Genomic DNA, 20710 nt, shown 5'->3' on the forward strand with positions numbered 1-20710 from the left:
CTCATCCCTTTACCCGTTTTACAAATAAAATGAAATTTTCAAACTTGAAGCACATTGTTATGGCTTATTTTGATCAATCAGGTTTTTCGCCTCCAAGGCTGTCTTTATGGGCGGAAAGACTTTTAACTTTTGCTTACGCTCGCTTCTTGATATTCCACACTTCTCTGCCATGTTTGGTCAAGAAACAAGATTTCGACATCGATAGGTTTACTTGTAAGAGAAGAAAACTATAAAATACTGGTACAGAACCTTGAAAAATTGCGAGGCACAAGGGTAAAATATGTATTTTGAAATTTATTCGCGGTCTGCATTTTCATTTCAGTTATTTTTCTGAACAAGAATTTTAAGAGTTATAAAAAATGGATCAAAAGATTGCGATCTGGTTCAAGAAATTTAAGAATGATCAAAAAATGCATCAAAATATTGCTATCTTGGCCAATAATTAGTTTTATGGATCAGAGGCAACAACATTTTTGAATGGACCCTAAATCAAGTTCTCGTATTTTCTACGGAATAAACACATCATACTGAGTTAAGTGATAGTTTGTTTGGATACAATATATTTATGTAGTTCTCCAGATATAAGGCGTACAAGAAATTTTTTTTACTGAAATATAGTTGATCCAAAAATTAGCTGCTATAAGCAATGAAGAGGCAGAACATTTTTCAGATCATTTTTCACCAGTACATTTTGCAAATGGAAAAACTTTATAAAGGAAAATGGATATAACCACAAGAGCAGCAGGGAGAGCGCAATATATATAAAACAAAAAAAAAATCACTTTGCGACACGAATGAAAAAGATCGTTCAAGATGGCGATATTTAATTATCTCGATTATATTCGGGATGCATTAGACGACAGGAAAAAATGTACTGGCATTTTTCTTGAGTTAACTAAGGCATTCGACCTTGTTTCGCATCAAATACTCCTCGAAAAACTAAACAATATCGGTGTAAGAGGAGTTGTAAATAAATGGTTCCAAAGCTATTTAGAAGATAGAAATCAAGCCGTAGAAATTGATTACACGAATCAGCGGGGTACAAGTTTCAAATATACCTCTGACATCAAACCAATAAAATGCGGGGTGCCACAAGGCTCTATTTTAGGCCCTACTCTCTTTATAATTTTCATCAATGATTTTCCAGCTTACATAAAAACAGCCAAACCAACCATGTTTGCTGACGATACAAGTCTAGCCATTACTGAATACACTGACAGTAAAATGAAAGTTAGTATCGAACAAACAATAGAAGAATTAAACTCATGGCTTGAAAATAATAAATTAAAATTAAATACCGATAAAACTACAGTAATAAACTTTCATCACTCTCGAAATACACATGTAAATAATCCAATCATATCTATTAAAAATAAATTTATAGATAACGTTAAAGCAACGAAATTTCTAGGACTCTGGGTAAGTGATACACTAACGTGGGATAGGCACGTATCTGTACTCCAAAAGAAACTTTGTAAAGTGCACTATGCCTTAAAAAGTGTGAAGACATTATTCAACATATCAGCATTAAAAGTAATTTATCATAGTCAGTTTGAAAGTCTACTTACGTATGGAATAGTACACTGGGGAAACGCAGCAGAAAGTAAGACAATTTTTAAGATTCAAAAAAGAGTACTGAGAACAATGAAAGGTACAAAATCAAGAGTATCATGCAAAAGAATATTCCGTGAGCTTAAAATTCTCCCACTGCCTTGTCTTTATATATTACGAACGGCAATCTTTACAAGAAAATACCTGAAACCGTCTCTTAAATGCAACAGTGACATTCATACATACAATACCAGAAACAAAAGCGATTTTGCAATTCCCATTCATAATACAACACTTTACCAAAAAGGTCCAAAATATACAGGAATACAAATTTACAACAGCTTACCCATCAACATAAAAAACTCACAATCTGATCACCTCTTTGAGCAAAGACTAACAAAGTACCTACAAGAGCACTGCTTTTATACTGTCTCGGAATTTTATGAACATGCTCAAGCTAGAAACTTGTAGTTGTATGAATCAATAGTAAGGTATTTTATTTTATTATTACATGAGTAGTCATATTTATTTATATATTATTATAATCAAATATCTTGGATACGTGTTTCCTAAATACTAAATGAAGATAGCATAATATAAAGAAAAAAACTATAGATTCTCGCACTATGAATAAAATCAGGTAGATGAATAGATAAGGTATGGTATTTCTATGTACATATATGTATCATGTTGTAAGACTAATGTGATGTATAAGGTAGTGTAGTAGTAGTTTATTATATAGACAATAATAGAATTTGACATGTTCTATACCGCATGTACAAATGTACAATACTGTGGTCTCTTGAACGCAAAATAAATAAATAAATAAATAAATGGTGGTGCATTGCAATATTACATTTTTTTGTACATTTGTGTGTGTGTGGAATAAAAGACGTTTTTGCTTGGTCGGACTTTACTCGCCAAATGTAAAAAGGTACTCGCCACTGGCGAGCAAGCGAGTGAATTTCTTAAGGGTTAAATTCCAAAGTTGGGCGTCCGTTTCCAGAGAAATTTTTAAAATTTACAGGAAATATATGGATAATTTGATCGTTTGTGTGCTTGATAATATATAAGAGTCTCGAAAAATCTGTTTATTTGTTATATGTAAGTGGTTATAAACATGGGACTATATGGCGAGCGGGGGGAACTACTTGGCGCAAGGTAACCGAACAGTTGCATTTTGGGAAAGAAACGAGCATTTATGTTACCAATATGGCGAATGTACAAAGGCAATGAACTAGCAGTTTTAACATTTGTGAAGGGATACATTGAATAACGAGCAAAATCTTTTAAAAGTTTGTGAAGAGCACGTATTAATGAACCTAATACAAATTGCAGAAAGTGTGGAAAGGAGATAACAGTGAAAAAACTTGACGAAAGCGGACGCCCAACTTCGGAATATATGTCTTTTTTAAGCCCTATATATATTGGTTCTACAGACCTTGGAGCAAGTTAGTTGTAAACCTGCACTGTAAAATATCATTGTGTTATTTCAACGACATGCCTATGTGTTGTTAAAATATAACACGAACAGGTGATTAGAACAACTCACCCTCCATTTGGAGTTGAGTGTCAAATTCAGGTAGTTGAAATGGCACAGCCTGTGTGTTGAATTAACTCAAGTGTAGAATTTTCGGTGTTATTTTTTAAGTGATTGCCAAATATGTTGGGCATCTAATTATAAAGACTTATGTACTGAAGCTACAAACAAACATAGTAGAAAGAAATATTAACACAAATCCAGATATGCACAAAATTTCAACATGCAAACCGCGCGATGTGTTCTCAGTTGTTTTATATAATATTTATGAAGAAATATGTCAACTACGACTAACAATAACGCATTCCTGTGTCATTTCTACACTGCACGTAAACAAGATGTTGGTTCATTTGAACAGAAAGTTGTGATTCGCACAGTGAACAAAATACGTCAATGTGTACTATGGGGACGAATACAAATAGGTTTGTGACGATTTTCTAAATGGAGGTAAGTGTTTTCATATAATTAGAAATTATCCTTAATCTGTTGCAGTTGTTTTCGTTAAGTTTGTTCGTTTCGTTATTCCCGAACGCGATAAATTTGTCGTCATGATAACTAGCTAGTATTCAAAGAATAAATATTCTCAGCTTTGAGTGTATTTCTAATGCTGTTATATTTACAAATACGCCGACGCGCAGCCAGCTACAAAAGTTTGTAGGGGACAAAAAGAAATTAGACGAGTTATAATTTTTCTCTATATTAACTATATACATATATTTTAGTGTGCAGTTTGATTATACGGATCCATAGAGAAATTCATGAAATATATACTTCTCTCCGTGCATCATTTTGTGTACCTTCAGCAATAATTTTTGAGGTGTTCACTTACATTACTCGATGCACATTCACTTTAAAACGTCTTGTGAATAAACATCAACCAACCTTTGCTAGGTTGCCAAAAAAAGCACGAACGCTATTGTAGCGGTTGGTTCCTGTGAGGGAACGCCATTCTGTAGCGGCGCCAGGTTTATTCCTCGTTGAGCATCTTCCGATACTTTTAATGTTAACGTACAGGCTGGTGGATAAGTGATTGTATAGTGCTTCCGTACCGGTTTTTATATTAGCTTTAGTGGTTAAGAAAAGTAACATTTCATACCCAACGAAAGGATATAATAGCACCTTGCACTTTCGTCTGCTTTACAGGTCACCCCAGCTTAACTCCGTCCGAGTCCACTATGCAATAATACTGTTTTCGTTGCATTTTGGTCCCGCGCCAAAATAAACATGAATACACCCGCAAAGTTTACCTGCTTCAACCACAATTTCCAACCTGTTTAACCAAAAGTACGAGATACAATATGTTTCGAGTTTCCTCATGTAAAGGTACAATATTGAGTTGTATCACTAATTCTGATACTACACATTAAATTATATGTTTATACTGACTTTTTGGTCACATGGACATTTGAAAGATTCCATTTTCATGCTTCTGGAAATTCACTAAAACACAAAATCATGCATACAAGGTCTGTATGATAAGTAATGAGACTCGCCGCGCCGCGGCGCGCGTGTCGCTGGAGCGGGTTTGTCGGTGATGGAGGATGTAGGGGGGGGTCCGAGCAAAGCAACGCACCGCGCGTCAGTTGGCTCCGAGCCTTAGTGGAGCGCGGACAAGCCTTGGACAAAGCCCTTGTGAACATTCTTGTCACGGCGGAAAATCAACAAACATGGAGGGTTCCATCGAACAGCGTTATGCGATCAAATTTTGCGTTCGCCTGGGGAAAACGGCTACTCAGACGCTTTCTCTCATCACGGAGGCCTACAAAGAGGAAGCCCTATCCAAAGCCCAGGTGTTTCGTTGGCACAGTGCGTTCCGGAACGGCCGGGAAAGCGTTGAGGATCTAGAGAGGGCTGGACGCCCGACAACAGTGACTACGGACGAAACTGTGGCAAAAGTGAGGGATCTCCTGAACTCAGACCGTCGATTATCGTTGAGATTGATTGCTGATGAACTCGATATGAACCACACAACAGTGCACAAGATTGTGACGGAACAATTGGGAATGAGAAAAATCTGTGCGAAACTGGTGCCGCGAGTGTTGACTGACGAACAAAAGCAACGACGTGTTGATTGTTGTCAGGAACTGTTGAACCTCATGAACAGTGACCCTAACTTTGAAGATGACGTCATAACAGGTGACGAGTCGTGGGTGTTCCAGTACGACCCTGAAACGAAACGTCAAAGCGCGGAGTGGCACACTCCTGCGTCCCCGCGCCCCAAGAAGGCCAGAATGTCGAAGTCAAAGGTGAAAACAATGTTGATTGTTTTTTTTTGACAATGTGGGGGTGGTCCACAAGGAGTTTGTACCCCAAGGACAAGCCGTCAACGCCGCCTTCTACAAACAAGTCCTTGAGAGACTGCACAGGAGCGTCAAGCGGAAAAGACCGGCGATCGCTAGCCGGTGGAAGTTGCATCACGACAATGCCCCTGCCCACACCGCCTTCTTAGTGACCTCCTTTTTGACCCGGATTGGGGTGGAAGTCCTTCCACAACCACCCTACAGCCCAGATGTGAGCCCGGCCGACTTCTTCCTCTTCCCGAAGCTGAAGCCACGCTTGAAAGGAACCCGTTTTGCAGACGTCACAGCCATCCAAGCAGCCGTGACCACATTTCTAAAGGACATGCCGGCTGCTGACTTCCAGGGGGCGTTTGCAGCGTGGAAACATCGATTGCAGAAGTGCATCGACGCAAGAGGAGAGTACTTCGAAAGCTTTTAAGTCCCTGTACAGATCAGATCAATAAAACAATGTTTCCAGACCTGGTCTCATTACTTATCATACAAACCCTGTATATACTATCCAATCGTTACAATTATTGTTATATCAATCGTATGAATTTACGCTTATTAGAGGCCCTTCCTACGCGAGCGCGGTTGTCACATTTCTACTGTTCATGTAGGAAAAACCCTTTATCCTTAGTATTTATCTGATTTAGTAGTTTATGTCCATCCTATTTTCTTAGCTAAGAAGACACATCACTTTAGGCGTTAGGCGATCACCATTATATTTGATGAGTTTCCAATTTTTCACTTCATTGTTTTCGAGTTATTTAAGTTGACTGCTTAGGAATCTCCTTCTTTGAAGCACCAACAATTTTGATGCAACGAACTACCTCCTCCACTTCTTCCATAGTCCATCATCAACTGAATTTACTGTTGCTAGTCACTTTTTACCGGGGTGCTCCAAATCACAAACGTAATGCATTGCATAACGTCATAGTTAAAAATAGCCATGAAGCAGTGTGGTTAAGAATGCATTGGGAGGAAATTTTCTCTTTGGGTACATCCCATAATCATACTTGAAGAAGTGAAAGGATTTTCTGCGTCGCAAATGCGCACACAAACATATACACTTTGTTTGTTTGCGAAAAGAAATTTCTCAGAGCTGCTTTTATACAAGATTCACTTAAAAAGTTAAATTTTTCTTCACTAATATTAAATGAGCTATACTTTATTGTTATATAGGTGCTCGACAAACGTTTATTTTGAAGGAACTGAAAAACAATCAGAACCCTGCAACACTGTTCACTTTACTGCACTACTGTATGGAACTCTTAACGGAATTCTTCAAAATAATTGATCCATTGCTCTTAAAGAGGTTAATCCTTAGAGTCTTCTAAGTTGGATGACGTATAAATATTTTCAAAGTTCATTCGGAAACAAGATTGAAGCGCAAGGGCTACTTTTAAACGGTTTTCTGAACTTACGAAAGCCATAAAGTCTTTCAGTGTCCTTCCCTTTTTTCATTAACGTGACTATCATTATAAAAACATCAATATTCATAATACATTATGATGTGAAAATAGTTTCCATTCACATGAACTATTTTCACATCATAATGTCATAAATTTAATGTATTATTTATCACTATTTAATATTATTCAATAGTATTTAATATTATTTAGTAGTATGTAGTGTTATTTAGTATGCACTAACTCAAGCATTTAAAATAATTACTAATGAACTGCAAAATATTTAACACTATTACATAACAATTACTTATACATACTAATACATTATGCAAGACAACAATTAACTCAGTTGTAAACTTATTTAAATATCCATAATACAATGGATAACTACTTCCAAATATATTCATTAAGACACATACGAAATTATTTCTATATATACTTAAAATAATAAAATTTGCATAACTACCTGTATATATTTCATTATTTACTAAATCAAATTTCTACCAATGAAACAATATCATATTTCAAAATATTCGCAATTAAATTTAACCAATACCAAAATCAATAACATGATACTAATACTATACAAAATATCACATACAAATCAAATTCAAATAAAAGACATGTAAACATTTTCAAAATATTAGTTACAATATCAAAAATTTTACATAAACCTACAATAACATTAATTAATCATGACACACTGCATTTATTACATTCCGGTTAGAAATTGACCAAGAATGGACCGAGCAGTAGATGGTTTGTCAGTCCATTAAACTTTTATAGTGTCTGCCCTCCTAAGTTTAGAAGACACCAACCCCATTATTATTGTTATTTGTTTCCCAACCCCGAGATGAGGGTAAAGGACAGAGTAAAAGGTTAAAACTTAAAAGAATAAACAAGGAAATAATACAAAAATTGCCTACTACGGGCTTTAAATAAATATAATATTACCCAAAAATGGGAGGGAACCTCATCTCATGATTTGGCAAGCCACTAGGCATATTTTACTTTTTCAATAAAAGGCTTCGTAAGTTATATATTGGGTCACGGACGCCTACTAGCGCCAACACGATATATGGAGATATCAGAGTGTTTTTGCACATTTTTTTTTCATCCCAACTTACTGAGTTTATGACTTATAAGATGGTTTAGTGTAAACAAGGCATAGTTGGAACAATCAAGTTCGTCTGTTAAATACATCAGATATATATCACACTCTGTCAATCTTTTCACTAACTTTTTAGTATTTGCATTTCGACTCTTACTAGAATTGAATACAGATAAATCTATTTTTATCATATCGCTAAAATTCACATGAACAGTTGTTTCAGGTTCACACAAATCTACATTTAGACAATTTGGAGTTACGGGAACTAAATCTTGTTCCTGTACATGTTTTTTGGCAAGTTCTAACCAAAGTTGTTTAGTTTTTTGATTTGGTTTCCGAAGTTTTCATACGGTCTATTGAATGAGTTCTTAGTGGTTCACCAGTAAGCGGGTCTATCAATTCACACTTTATCTGTAACTTTTTGTTTACAAAGTAAAGGCATCTCGTACAAATGAAAAAAACTTGCTAATTTTCTTATCTACAGCTGAACTAAGACGACTTTGAAGTAAAAAAAAATATTTTCTTTTATGACATGTTTACCTTTTTGTGTTTTATTGTATTTTTCATTTATTTCTAATTTTCTCTTTTCTCTGAAAATCGGCCATTATAAATATTTTACCACTTTAGAGGTTCATTGTCATCGTACTCATCATTTGTAACAATTCCGAACTGCCCAAATGCAGAATATTGCAGTGTGACATTGAGATGAAGACTTGGTGGACCTACTCCTTAACTACTGCATACAGAATAGTTTAATAAAAAAAAATAATTTGGGGAATATACTTCTCCCACGTTACATGGTTATCATTTCACAACAATTTAAACAAACGATTGGTTTCTCTGTGGATACTCTCCACTACAGAACTTTTTGGATGATACGGACTAACGTAATGGATTTTAATTCCAAATTCTTTCATTTTTTCTTTGAAGTCGGCGTTCGATTTTTCAAACTTTCGATCTGCAGTCACTGACAAATCTTTAATTGCCTGAAGCAATGTTTGTAAATTTAAATTTTCACTTTCGGGCATGTTGACACTCTAAATACACACAATAATGAAAAATAACAGTAATAATTGAAATACCGTTACTGCATACTAAATCACCTCAATATTTACCCCACACAAAGTCACACGCAAACACAATCATATATGTAAGTGTTACATTGGTCCAGCCAACGGGCGCCATTCTGTAGCGGTTGGTCCCTGTGAGGGAACGCCATTCTGTAGCGGTGCCTGGTTTATTCCTCGTTGAGCATCTTCCGATACTTTTAACGTTAACGTACAGGCTGGTGGATAAGTGATTGTATAGTGCTTCCGTACCGGTTTTTATATTAGCTTTAGTGGTTAAGAAAAGTAACATTTCATTACCAAACAAAAGGATATAATAGTACCTTGAACTATTGTCCGCTTTAAGGTTCCCCTAGCTTAACTCCGCCCGAGTCCATTATGCAATAATACTGTTTTTATTTCACATTGGTCCCGCGCCAAAATAAACATGAATACACCCGCAAAGTTTACCTGCTTAAATAACCAATTCCAGCCGGTTTAACCCAGAGTACGGTATGCAATATGTGTTCGTGTTTCCTCATGTAACGATACAATATTAAGTTGTATCACTAATTCTGACACTACACATTAAATGATGTTTATACTGACTTTTTGGTCACATGAACATTTGAAAGATTCCGTTTTCATGCTGTTGGAAATTAAAACACAAAGAAATCATGCATAAGTAGGTATATATATATATATATCTACTAAATTATGTTACACTTGCGTTACAATTATTTTTTATATCAATCGTATGAATTTACGGTTATTAGAGGCTCTTCTTACGCGAGCGCAGATGTCACGTTTGCGTATTGTTCATGTAGGGAAAAACCCTTCATCCTTAGTACTTATCTGATTTAGTAGTTTATGTCCATCCTATTTTCTTAGCTAAGGAGACACACCACTTTAGGCGATCACCATTATATTTGATGAGTTTCCAATTTTTCACTTCATTGTTTTCGAGTTATTTAAGTTGACTGTTTAGGAATCTCCTTCTTTGAAGCACCAACAATTTTGACGCAACGAACTACATCCTCCACTTCTTCCACCGTCGTTCATCACCAACTGAATTCACTGTTGCCAGTCACTTTCCACCGGGGTGCTCTGAACCATCACCGAACGCAATGGATAACGTAATAGTTAAAAGTAGCCATGAAGCAGTGTGGTTAAGAATGCATTGCGAGGAAATTTACTCTTTGAGTTACATTCCAAAACCATATTTGAAGAAGTGAAAGGAATTTCTGCGTCGCAAATGTGCACACATACATATACACTAGGTTTGTTTCCGAACAGAAATTTCTCAGAGCTGCCTTTATACGAGACTCACTTAGTTAAAATTTTCTTCACTAATATTAAATGAGCTATACTTTAGTGCTATAGTATCTAACCGAGTCAGAGTAGGCCGCGCGGGGTGAGTGTGTAGGCAGCAGGTGCCTCAGAGATGGTGAGCATACGCGTAAACAAGGTTTGTGGAAAACCACTGCTTTCACAATAGAGAGATATTTTTTGTTAAAGTCATTTGCTTATTACTTTGAGGTGTGCGTTTGCATCAAACGGTGCAGATCTTGTAAAAAACCACTAATGCTATCTAACCGAGTCAAGCAGGGGCACCCAGGGGTACCCGCGCGGTACGGAGTGGGTGCATTCGTAGAGAGCAGGCGCGCGTCAGCAATGATGAGTATACGCGTAAACGAAGGTTGTGGAAAATAACTGCTTTCACGTTACAAAGATATTTTGTTAAAGTCATTTGGCCGTTACATTCATCGCACTTCACATTATCCTTTATTAATCAACAGTGCTTACCATATGGGCGAATACGTGCATACCAGGTTCGACTTTCATTAATATATTTTACGTAAATATGTATCTCACAGATAAGGGCACACCACATTTTGGTTACTGACACACTACTGTTAAAATATTATTACATTTTTTTTTTCTGTAAATTTTAAAAAATCTATGGATCCACATAATCAATATGCACCCTTTGTTTTCATTGTTTCTCTGGCTGCAATATGTAAAGTGAATAACAACAAACAAATTAAAATTTCCTAAAAAAGAAAGACGTTTCGAAACGAACATTAATGAGCGGAGTTATACTCTAAGCTGCAAACTCAGAGAAAACTGAGAAAAGTTTCCACCGATTTGGTTTCCCACACACGTCCAAGCAAATCTATATGCATTGCTATCAAAGATAACCCAAATAATCTGTCTCAAAGGCAATAATAGAATTTCTGAGCCAGTCCATGTGTTGTTAACTTGGAGAAAGATTTTTCTGGAACGACTGTATGTAGACATGAGTCTTCAAAAAAGGGACTCCAGTCTGGACTCGTACCCCGAAGAATTGTTTTCCTCGAACCTACACGATTTAATACGAATTCGAGTTTTATTTGATTTATGTCCTTTTGGCATCATTGACTCACACCGGTACTGATATGTCAATAATAAAAATATGTGCTAATGCATTACTTACTTCACTGGCGGTGAATTCAAATGAAATCATCCAATTCTGTGTTTAAGGGTTGCTGACAACATTTGTTTGTAATTTTGTAAAGGAAAGGACGTACTATATTCAGAAAATTGGAAACAGGCATTCATTACTATTTTAGATGTGCATTGGTTTTACTAACGTCCTTTATGTGTAGGTGACCTATTTTGGTTTGCACTAAACTCTGTAGCTTCTTTTATTTTCAAGACATTGAGTTATATTAAAAAGCAAGAAATATACAACATTTTATCTTCAGTGCACATTTCGGCCTACTCGAAAAGAAACAGAGGGAAAAAATGGGTAAATGTTAATGTTAAAAATAAAAAATCTCTATTTTCGACTTTAAAAATTTCAAAGATAGCAAAATTTTTTTCTGGACAGACTTAATAGTGAACTACTTCCCAGAAAAGTTTCACACGTGAAATCCATACTCTCTCGCTCTCTCTTTTTGATGGGTCTTCAAACATAGTGATTTTTCAGAACTCATTTATTGTTCACAATATAAACTGTTCTTAAGACACCCTTGATGCAAAAAGCTTAACAATTTCTGTTCAGTTTTTCGTTAATATTGAAGGTAGTACCAGTAGCTGTTGTGAACTCAGTCAGTGATAATTTTCGTACTACTTTATTCATTGGAACCAGTAGCGGTTTCTCTTAATGTTTGCATGTTTGTACATACCTCCTTCCAATATTTTCAATTTTTATTTGTGCTAAATAACTTTTCGTTCTATTGTCAACATCATCTTTTCTTAAACAAGTGTGTCTGAAACGGGGCTGGCTAGTTGCTTTTTGCTTGAGTTTTCCAAACTCCCCAGCTTAGCTGCTTCTGGGCCATTGCGGAGGGTTGTGCAGTAACGGGGTGTTATTACGCTGTGCACTGCCTCATAAAGATCCATATGCTTGCAGATGTTTTGCAAACGAATGTACCAAACAAAAACAGCTTTTACAAAACATAACGCTTTGGAACTGGAACTTCACCACCGTCCCTCCCCCTGCAGTATGGGTTGACACGGTTTTCGCCTGAATGGGAATAGTCTGTTCCTTTGTGACAATGTTGCGTACCGTAACCAAGTCGCTACAGAGGGGGGGGGGGGGAACCTTGCGCCTTGCCTAAATGCGATATTGCCAAATGGTCGTAACTATTGGTTCTGTCAACCAAGTAAGGTCAAGGCAGCTATGGAGACAGTAAAGGCGACCCCGTGGAAAGTGAAGACAAATTGAGGGTGTCGATATTTAATACACTCGTATCTGAATGAGTAGAAATTTGGCAGCATAGATACAATGTTTTCCTTTTCATGTGTATATGGGTGAATGAGAAAGTTGGAGAGCAGTTTTTAGAAAAAGAGCGTTAATTGGGGAAGGGGTGAGATTTTAAAGCGGATAGCGGACTTTGTAGTGTTGTATGTATCTGTGTGTGTGTGTGTGTGTGTGCCGGTCTTTGTTGTTCATTGGAATATTGTTGTAATTGCATAATTACGTGTCTGTCCCTGGTATACGTGAACTAGCAATGCAGTAGCAATGAATTCTGTAAAGTCACTGTTGAATTAGCCGTTTTCGAAAAGAACTTCAGAAGCAAACCTACTTGTGAAAGACATCGGGAGACCGATTCCGACTCTCAATATAACGCAAGTAATTAGAAGTCGGAAACGAACATTTACAAGGAAGTTTAATCTCAACTTGTACGAACAGCATAAGTGGTTATGTTAATGTGAAATTAAAAATGCTTTGTTTTGTTTTCCCTGTTTGTTGTTCGTTGCGGGGGTAGATGCATGGAATAAAAAAAGGTGCAGATATCCAGCAACTGAACGACAAAATAAATAAATAAAAAAGTTATGAAAATTCGTCAGCTCATATAAGACACATTCTAATCTCACTGTGTTGGAAAATGTGAATATTGCTGCTCAAATAGATGCTGGTTATAGGCATCAATGGTTATAGGCGGTCCATTGAGAATCACAATCAAGAAGTGACGCAAAACAGGTACGTGCTCAATATAATCATCAATTGCATTTGGTTTCGTGGCACCTTCGAATTGGATTTAAGAGGATATGATGAAAAAGACTCTTCTTCAAATCGAGGCGTATTTCGTAATTAATTAATTTCAGTGCAGAACCCGCAACAATTTTCAAGAGTACGTCAAAAATCACACAAAATGAGCTTCTCTATTCCATGCATGCAGCATGCCATGAAGAAATCACTATTATTATTTATCTTCTTCTAGTTCTTCTTCTTCTTTTTCTTATTCTTATTATTATTAATATTATTATTATTTATATTATTATTATTAGTAGTAAACTATTATTTATAATAATAATAATAATAATAATAATAATAATAATAATGAGAAAGGAGAGGTCATCTATTGTGCACTATCTAAAATTCAAAGCACGAGAAGCCACTGATTGGAACCCAAACTTTATCATACTTCGAGTGTTGAAAAGAGTTTCTTGGGCCTTGTAAATGGGAAAAGTTAAAAAGATGGTTCTTTTCCTTATATATTTTTTCAATTGTCACGATCCATCACTTTTAGTCGTAAATGCAGGCTACAGGTTTTTTTTCTTTCCTTTTTTTTTTTTTTTTTTGATAATTTTTTCTATGAAGATACACTAAGTTTTGGAAGTACTGAAGTTTTCCAGTCACTAAAAAAATTCCTCTGATTGTAAGTACACATAGCGTCTTACTTTTAATCTGTTTTATATAAGGTTTGATATACAGCAATTTTCTTCAAAATGTGGTTTAAAATTTTTTAATTAGTAAAATATTCGTATATATACTAACAATACAGGAGGAAAATTCAATAGAGTTTTTCATCTCAGTTTTAGTTAACTTACATGAGTTGTAAAATGATATACACATAGATAAATATTGCACTTTTTTATTAAAATGTAACTCAACATGTAATAAAGTCTCCATGATTAAATTGTAACCACTTGTTAGTACACAATTAATAAATGCTTTGTGCAAATTTTGAATTTTACAAGCCTGTCTATCCTGAAATATTTCTCGTTCAAACTACCAAATTTTCGAGAATCGCCATGTGTGATAACCCATAAAAAAAAAAAAAAAAAGATATGGCTCTCACGTTTGAAACTTTTGTGGGAAGTAACTTACTGTGAAACCTCTATCGAGAAAAAAAAGGTGATTACATACATATATATAAAAATGAAGATTTTTTTTAGACACTAACATTTACCCATTTTCTTGCATTTCTATTCAAGTACTACTAAATATCACTGAACATGAAATATTTTCTGTTTCATGCTCTTTAATATGGTTTGTGTTTTAGCTTAATATCTGAAATACAGAATTCAAGACAACCTCTATAAACTGCAAACTAGGTTAACGCACCTATACAAAATGGTCAATGATTAACGAATACCTGTTTCAAACCTCTGAATAGAGTACATCCTTCGGTTAAAAAAAAAAAAAAAAGAAAGAAAGAAAGAAAAAGTGAGCAACCATCACAGGTTGATTTTATATGGATTGACCCCGAGTTGAAGTAAAAAAAAAAAAAAAAAAAAGTACAGAGGTTTAATGAACATTTATGCTAATTTACGCCCAGTGTCTTTGTATTTGTAATTATGCTACACTATTACGCCGAGCAACAACTTGTCTTACTGTCATGTTAAAAATTTACCTATGTCCCAGCAACTCAAAACGATGAGGAAATGAGTCGGTCATAGGCTACGTTCAATATACCATCCCTGAATTTGCACAGTTTGATTGATAAACTCTTAAGTCAGGATGGAATTTCGTTAATCTGGAAACCTCAGGGATTACCCTGGGAAATCTGTACTTTATGAGCAAAACTTAATGAAGTTTATGAGGTGGACCTTTAAACAGTTGAGCACTGCTCCGGCAAGGCAGAGGTGGTGGGTTGGATTCCCATTGCTGACCGTATTTGTCAATGTGTTCAAATTCTCTATTTTAAAGAAATGTTATTTTTTTCCACTTGGAAATATCAATAATGTACAAGATACTTGTACCGGGTGGTGGTGGTTTAAAAAAAAAAAAACTGTAATTGCGTGTGATTTACATGTTTCACCATACTAAGAAATCAGGGAATTTGGAAAACTAAGGGAATTTCAAGTAGCAAGATTAGTAGACATCATGCATTTGTATAAAAACCCAAGACCTCATGAATGCAAAGCCCACACTCAACCAAGTAAGCTCCGGCCACTCGATCTTACTGTCCTATCTTGTTTAATCTCTGGACCTCTAAGGCCTTTTCATTGCGAAATTACCATTAATCGTGACCCCATTAGAAAATAATTGAAGATCCCTTTTAGCATAATATACATTGACGCAAAATAATCCTTTCTGGTATACTCAAGGGAAGAAATGATAGATTGAGTTCGATTAACTGTCGCACACTTCGCCCACCACAAATCAAACACTCCTCTGTAAGCATCATCAAACTGATACTGACACACAAAAAATGTAATACATTTTCAAGGGAGACCACCATTGATGTGTGATTGTGGAATCCTTGTTTTAATTGTTATGTCAAAACTTCTTTTAACATTAGTGTACGTTTATGTTAGGCCATAGTAAGCATCTTCGTTTCTGAACATTTTGATGAGGACTGCCTCAATATGCCGACAATCTTTAAGTGGTGAGTTTGCCGTATCGATAAGCATGAAAGCTTTTTGTAAAACCTAAATTATCACATCCCTGTAATGCTTTAAAATAGCCATGTGGAATTGAGTGGAGAGAATAACTACTTTGGAACTTAAGCACAAAGATATGCGGCATGGAGATCTGATGTTGACAAATTGTGTAGAAATCTGTATTATGTTTTACAACATGGCTTAGTGCAAATGTAACCTTACTATTCATGTGTTTGACCTGAGATTTAAATTCTAAATGAATAGGTATCTTGTAAGAAAAGAATCAAATATTTCATGGAAGTAAGAACCCGTTTCATGATGAATCCAAGCGAGTATCGAACTCAGTACCACGGACAACGAAGGAAACATCTTAGCAACTTGTCCGCACCTTTACTATTTATTAGACGGTGTGCTATTTTCAAGAAAATTTTCTGTGATTCTTACCCCCATACTCCTTGGTAGAGTCTTGCTTGAAGTGAAATCACCCCCATACCACAACAGGACCGCTACAACCTCCCGGTTTTACAATAGTGAGACACCTGTTCAGTTGTACACAGCTTTACATTCATACACATTCAGATTTTATTCCTAAAACCCAGACACCCCCCCCCCCCAAAAAAAAAAATAACTGCTTGGGCCTAGGTGGGCTTTTTTTTTATTTAAAAAAATACCTTTATGATATTTCAAATTCTGTGCCTAAATCATCGACTTTTTATTGTTTTAACAAAAACTCTCTTCATTTTTGCTTAAATATTTCCTTTCCGTTACAGGCACTGCTATAAACGTCTAGAGACAGCCAACAATCCTAAAGGGGTGTAGAAAATGCACATGTCACTATTCCATTAAATACGCAGTCTAGTTTATGAAGATTACTCCATGTGGATAAATACTAATTGTGACACTTCGCGTTATAAATGATACGCATTTTGCAACAAAAACACGGGCAGTATCTCGAGAGAGGCAAAAGGGTTTAGGTAAAGTCATTCTCGGTATTTTTTCTTTTTGTAATTATAATTGATGCAAATCACTTTCGCGCTAAACCACAAAGACATACACCACTATTTATCGCTAACAAACATGTACATGTTGATTTCTTGAACATTAATCTTGTGTGCCGAACCGCTTTTATGGACCATGAAGCTAATTTCAAATCATTCTACGTTTGTAGGATTTGTCTATAAACAAGAAAGTAAGGAAATTTGTGGGGGTCATTGAGTAGCAACATTTTGATCTTCATTTTTTAAGTATATGTATTATTATAGTGTATCTTTTTCACTGCAGTAGATAGTGGGTACACATCAAAGGTGCCGTGGTGACCAGTTCAGTATGTACCGAGTGATTAGCTTTCGTTAAATTTTCTAGTGGCAAGTAATAATGAAGTATGTTTTATTTCGTATCACTTAATGTCATCCTTGTACCTTGCATATATCTGTAAATAGTTTTGTGTAATGATATTATTGAATTAAGGTATTTCGTTCATTGCAGCCAGAAAGAAAATACAAGACACTGAAGATGAAGTAATACTCAAAGACGATGGTGGCTTTGAGATTGATGCAGAAGTACTTCAAACTTATGTGCATTAAAGTAATTCGTGCGTAGAAATCGTTAACAAATCTGAGTTGGTAAAACAACGTACAATAATTGGTGTTAGAACTGCGTAATGTTAGTGAGATTTATTCAGCCTGTAACAACAGCGAATTATGAACAATGTCATCAGTATGTGGTGATGATGTGTATGCGTCTGGATCACACACTAGAGCATTTGTCTCCAAATTCAGATGAAAAACAACTCCGTTAGAATAACTTTATTTGTTGTGAAGAATTGACTAACGCTATAAGGAAAAAGACCAGGAGGAAAGGAAATAGTAAACTGCTACAAAGAATATAAGGTTCTCACCGAAAAATTCAGAAAACGACTTGTGAATATTTTTGTGGAAATCATCACAAACGAATATGAGTTTCATCCTACAACACCAAAGAAAGCTGAGTATGCCAAAGCAACGGGGAATATTTTTCATTGATTAAAGGATCCATCAAAAACTTACGGTCACGTACGTACATTTTTTTGTTTTTGTGTGTTATTGCACAGAAAATATTTTTTTGTGGGTGAAACGCTGCTGTTAAAATCAATTACGGCATAGTCCATATCAATTCAGATAGGAAAGGGGTACCTTCATAGTCTCAGATGTTATTGAATTAAACATGTTAAAATTCAAGACAAATTAAGATTTGTTTTTAGTGTTTTCTCGAAAAACCAAAAATCTAGCCCGAGCTACATACCGCAAAATATGGCAACCTCAGGTGCCATTCCTCACATGCGATTTTCGACAAATTTTTAAAATGCTGATATTCCTGGAAATGTTGAAGATATTTTTTCCTCTTGGTTTAATTTGAAATATAATAATTTACTGATTACAAATGATAACCTGCGTTTGGAAAAGTTTCCATCTTCCCGTGTTATAGCCTTTCGAAATTTTTTTTTGAAAAAAAAAAAAAAAAAAAAAAAAAGAGTTCAAAAGAGAGAATCCCAAAAATTTTAATTTTTTAACGGTTGTTCAGTGCCATAGAAATCTACATGATCGGATAAAGAGAAATTCCTCTTCGGAGTTTAACAGGTTTTATAAAGAATGGAAAATTTTGCCAAACATCATACCAATTTCCATTACCATATTCGCACATTAGTAGTGTCATGGAATCAAAATCTAGTCATATTTGACATAGCATTTTAACTCTGCATATTCTGGACTTTCTTCGAACCTTCCAAATCATGAAAGGTCTTCTAAAACATTCTGGACCCTTTCACATAATTCCAGAATGTAACCACATTCTGGAATCAACCAGATAACTCTACCTAGCATATAAAAGGAAGAAGACATGATTTCACTATTCAGTTGTGATCAGATGGACAGAGAGCAGTTCATTTACTTTGTGGTCAAACAGTACCTAGGCATTTATGAAGATCTGCTGATTGTTGAGTTGTTGGTGTTCTGTGGAAAGACCTGAGTTTGAATTGTCTTCTGACAGGGACCACAGGAGAGTGAAGTGTGCTGACTATTTGCATATCCATGAAAGAATAGTATACTGTATATATGACTAGCCGAATAGAGAAATCTTCAGGTTAGGAATAACAGGGCTCATTTCAAGACTACATCAAAGTCAAGATGTTTCCTGTGATGTCTTTCTGTGTTCTACATGCTTTGACAGAATATCAACACTGACACCAACTGAACATAAAGCTTCCCATGTTGTGGATGATGAAAATTTCGTATCTGCAGCAAAAGATTTACATTCCCTGGATCAGTCACCTACAGGCGTTGGTGTTAGTTCTGTTAAGAACTCATGGTCTGTCAAGTCCAATCGTAAGCTATTTGCATCAAGAAAACACTGTGAAGATAGTGTGTACATTAAATCAAAACTGACAAAACTCTTCAAACTAGAACTTCCAATGGAGTGGATACACAGTGCTACTGGTCATGCAAAGGGGCTTTGTGATGGCGTAGCCTGCACAGAGTGCACAGTAGTGGTATGGTTTGGAATCCTAAATATAGTTTGAAATCCTAAATATGTTTCGGAACTTGCACACATATTTTGGAAGTTTTAATACATTCGAAAGTCTGCTGCTGTCCTTTATGCAAAATTAAAATGCCATGTTAAATATGGGTAGATTTTGATTTCATGAGACTACTATTTGGGAATATGGTAATGGAAGTTGGTTGAGAATGTATGGCAAAATTTTCATTTGTTAATAAAACCTGTTATACTCAAAAGTGGAAGTTCTTCTTTTCATGGTATGTACGAGTAGTATTATATAGTACAGATCAACACAAAGAAAAAAGCATTGTCTCTTTATGAACAAAACTGTTTTTAAAAAATAAAAAGGCTGTAACGTGAGAACTTGGATAAATTTTTCGAAACGCAGGGTATGATTTCAGTAAGTAAAATATTATTAATTCTGAATGAATATCTTTAACTGCTCCAGAGATATCACCATTTTAAAAATTTGCATGAATTCGCACGTGAGAAATTGCACTCGAGGTGTCATATTGGTCGGCCTGTAGCTCGGGTTAGATTTTTGGGGGGTTGGCACAAAACAAAAAATACGTGTTTCTTAATTTGTCCTAAATTTTAATATATGTTAAATTTAGAAACATCTGAGACTACGAAGTTAATATGTTTTCTTTGACTGCCTGAATTGATATAGGCTATTCGTTACAGAATTGCCAATGTAACTGCACTTGTCATCAGCTACCTGTGTTTTTTCCTTACTTTCACAAGTATTGAATAAAGAAAAAGAAGGGTCCCTCTACAGAATTTCAAGAGACAAGCCGTTCAGGGCTTCGTGCTACAGCGTTCTTTTTCTTTTTTCTTTGAAGACTTAACGTGTAACTTGAAATATGCTTTCCAATGTCTGTATTTAAAATTATTTTGAATTATTGGATCATCTAAATTGCTTTATGACATAAGTAAAACCTTACAGGGTGTCTGCAAGCCAAGGAACTAAAGGAAAAGTCAACGATTTTACATTCAGTCAATGGTTTGTCTTTTGCTTATAGCGAAAAAATGCTTCATTTTCATAGAATTAGTTCCTTCACTTTATTTAATTTTAATGTGAGCTCTGGAGCCTGGTTTTAATTGGTAAAATATAAATGTAATAGCTTTACTTATTTCTG

General features: G+C 35.4%; 1 protein-coding gene and 1 long non-coding RNA gene across 3 annotated transcripts in view; one reads left to right on the forward strand and one right to left on the reverse strand.

Annotated features, from left to right (window-relative positions):
• The window catches only part of LOC145680909 (putative methylthioribulose-1-phosphate dehydratase), a 615106-nt gene that overhangs the window by 300238 nt on the left and 294158 nt on the right, over positions 1–20710 (reverse strand). The window lies entirely within an intron of this gene.
• LOC145680908 (uncharacterized) overlaps positions 2156–20710 on the forward strand; it is a 31492-nt gene continuing 12937 nt past the window's right edge. The window contains exons 1-2 of one of the 2 annotated variants that reach the window (XR_014130696.1): positions 2156–3538; positions 17526–18091. This is a non-coding gene — a long non-coding RNA (uncharacterized LOC145680908). Of the gene's footprint in view, positions 3539–16820; positions 17015–17525; positions 18092–20710 lie in introns of those variants that run through there. The other variant, XR_014130697.1, reaches the window with a different exon arrangement.

The sequence above is a fragment of the Thermobia domestica genome, chromosome 3, assembly GCF_964235325.1.
Source record: "Thermobia domestica chromosome 3, izTheDome1.hap1.1, whole genome shotgun sequence".
NCBI classification, from domain to species: Eukaryota; Metazoa; Arthropoda; class Insecta; order Zygentoma; family Lepismatidae; genus Thermobia; species Thermobia domestica.